The 3,488-nt window shown below is 37.6% G+C and overlaps 1 non-coding gene across 1 annotated transcript; it reads left to right on the forward strand.

The window, feature by feature from the left end:
- Positions 1 to 226: 226 nt before the first annotated feature.
- LOC140038199 (small nucleolar RNA R71) lies at positions 227 to 333 on the forward strand. Its single transcript, XR_011841994.1, has one exon. It is a non-coding gene; the product is annotated as a small nucleolar RNA R71 (small nucleolar RNA).
- The last annotated feature ends 3,155 nt before the right edge of the window (positions 334 to 3,488 follow it).

The raw sequence follows: 3,488 nt of genomic DNA on the forward strand, positions 1-3,488 counted from the left end.
AGCACTCAACATATTGAGAGTGTCCATTTCTATCATACCTGCGTGACGTCTTGTATTACCTCTCTCATTGGCCCATTGGTAGTTATTTGCTGCCATTTCTTCTATCAAATTATGAGCTTCTTGGGGTGATTTACCCATTAAAGCTCCACCTGCAGCTGCATCAATCATAGTTTTAATAGAAAAAACTAAACCATTATAGAAGGTTTGTATGATTAACCACTCCGGCAGTCCATGATGCGGACATTTCCGAAGCAAATCTCTAAACCTTTCCCATGCTTCATATAATGATTCACCTTCCAATTGGCTAAAACTAGTGATATCCATTCTAAGTTTAGCAGTCTTACCTGGTGGAAAATACTTATTTAAGAATGCTCTTGATAATTCATCCCATCCAGTGAAAGTATTAGGAGCATGAGAGTGTAGCCAAAGTTTGGCCTTATCTCTCAATGAAAATGGGAACAATCTTAGCCTTATAGCATCATCACTAACTCCATTCATTTTAATTGTATCACAAATTTCCAAAAATGTAGCTAAGTGTGTATTAGGATCTTCTACTGCATTACCTCCAAATTGAGATTGTTGAACCATTTGGATAAGCGCTGGTTTAATCTCAAAATTGTTAGCATTTACCGTAGGCCTTGCTATGCTTGTTTGAGATCCTTGTGTTCCCGGTAAAGCAAAATCTCGTAGAACTCGACTATGTGCTTCGTTTTCTGCCATGTCTTCTTCAAATGGAAGCTCTATTAAGATGTCTTCTATTGGCTGCCAAACTTCTTGTTCCTCTTGATGTGATGTACATCTCCTTTCTCTGTGTAATGTTCTTTCAATTTCAGGATCGAAATGTGCAACTTCTCGATTTGATCGGTGCATACACGACAAACACAAACAAGAGAAATTTTGCAGTTTAAATTCAACCACTTGAATAAATAAAAAAAAATGAAAATATCTAAATTAATAGAGATGATTAGGCCCTAATATTGCCGCTCCCCGGCAACGGCGCCAAAAACTTGACGAGTGTTTACTATAAGTGCAAGTTTAAATCCGATTTTACACCCGTTGGACTGCAAGTATACAGGTCGCAATTGCAGTACAAGATGTGTATCGGGTCGATCCCACGAGGAGCAATTTAAACAATTACTAAGCCCTTGTTCTCTCTATTATTTAGACTTACAATTAATTTGAGCAGAGAAAGTCTAATGCTGTAATCTACAAATCTGATATACAAATCTAGTTTAACAAATACTGAATACAAATAGAGAAATTTTACTTAAGGAAGATTCTAGGGATGTAGATTCCACTTATGGCATAAACAATACAAATGAATGGATTTACTTCTTACTATTATTCTTATTTAACCAGAGATTCATTTCCAAATTTACCAAATCTCATTTTCATGATGAAATGGTCTAGAGCAATATAGATTTCCCTATTATCATGGTGAAATACTACTACTACTCCGTTTTATTTCATGAAATGCTCACTAATCCACCTAAGTGTATCTCTATTTTCATGAACATACAATTCAAGCTCTACTCATGTGTTTCAATTGTTATTACCAATTCTCATTGAATAATAACACTATAAACATGCTATTGGTGATCAATCAACAACATGTAATCACAGCTACACAAGTAGACAAGTTACTACAAGATATAACAAGTGTAAATCACATTCCATTCATATTATTTAACCATAAGCTTCATCTACTCCCTAGATTAAGGGGTTTAGCTACTCATGAATGATTTAACAATCAAACTCACAAGTTTATTAATGCCAAACATCATGAAGTACAAGTACAAGAAAGATAAAAGAAAGCTTAGCCACTTGAAGGTGAAGCTCTCCAATTCCTGCTATGCTCTTGCACAATATGATTACAAGTAAAAACTCCAAGTACTTCTCCAAGAACTCCTATCTAGAGAGAAAACTAGATACCAGAAAAAACTAGCTACGTATGGTCATCCAGGCTTCTCCTCTGTGTTTCTGCATAAAAGGTGGAAGAAATTCCATTCCTCTCACTTCATAATTTCCTCCACTCAGATTTTGTAAAAAGAAGTCAAAGATATGATATTTCCTTTTGTCCATACTCATTTGGTCTTCTCTTTTGTTGCAGAAGCATGTGCCACCGATTTCTGTCCCTCAAAATAGCTGGAAAGTTGTGAAAAAGGTAAAGAAAAACGGCTGTGGCACTTGCTGAGGAGAGAGACAGATCCGAGCCTCGGATCCGAGGAGTGAAAATGGATCCGAGCTCGGATCTTCAGGATCCGAGAGATTTCATAATGGATCCGAGGTCGGATCGTCCTGAGCTCGGATGCTCTCCGCCAGAAGTACAGACGAGGGTTCGGATCCATCTTGTGCACACGGATCCGGGCTCGGATCCGTGTTGACCAATTTCCAGTTTTTCACTTCTTCTCTTTTTCTACATTTTTGCTCCCAATTTCTTGTGTACTTTGTCCTCTGGATGACCCTTACATTTCTTTGAACTTGTGCATGAATTTCATACATCAATTACCTTCACAATTTCACAAGATTAACGCATTAATTCACTCATTTATCAATTTTTGAAACCTTAATCAATATTTAAGCAATTATCACCAAAAGAGTTCAAATATGGCTTAATCTTCTCAAAACATACCAAAAATTCATGCCAAATTCGTACAAAATGTACGTTAAATATTCACTTATCAGTTTTCATATTACCCTTTTGTTCCCGAAATCATGTTTTGCACACCTGCATGAGTAATTAGTTGGCGAGGTCTACGACTTGTAGTCGAGCCTCATTTGTGCATTTTATTTACTAGAATTGTAGCTATGGGAACCATAATTGTTTACCTTGGCTATTCTAGGGTTTCATGGTGATTAGAGCCCTACCTTGGTTGAAAGTCTGCTTTAACTGGTGAGTATACCACTCTCCTGAATTGTTGTTTAATTGGTTCATCTATACTTGAAATGTGTGACACGGATAACTATGAACTCTGTTATTCTGAATGAGACGAGAGTGTACTTTATCACACTCGTTCTCTTGCCTGTACTGAATAAACTGAAATCTGTTACTTGTACTTGTTATGAACTTGAACTTGTTATGAGATCGTTTGGAAGTGTGTCCAACGATCTTTCTGTTAACTTGAACTCAACCTCATGGGGAGTTAATTAAGTCGAGCCAGCAAGGGCTTAGTCGAGGTAATTGACAATCCATGGGTGCCTGTTCCTGGAAAATCTTTGGGTATTGAGACTCTTGATTCCGATATACTCAAGTATTATCATTCCTGTTCCTGTTCGGCGTTCGGGCCCGGTAAGGGGTATATTTGGTGAACGGGATTTTGGCGTAAGAGGGGTCTACAGACATGAGTGTGTCATTAAACATTGACGGAGAGTCAACGAGACTGGATCAAGTATTGCAACGGGGATTTGGCTCCTGAGAACCACCTGTATCCTTTAAATTGTGGTGTTCGTTCATTTCTCTTACTTGATGTGTAGATGTGCCCTGAAAG

This window comes from Coffea arabica, chromosome 3c (assembly GCF_036785885.1).
Source record: "Coffea arabica cultivar ET-39 chromosome 3c, Coffea Arabica ET-39 HiFi, whole genome shotgun sequence".
Lineage (NCBI taxonomy): Eukaryota > Viridiplantae > Streptophyta > Magnoliopsida > Gentianales > Rubiaceae > Coffea > Coffea arabica.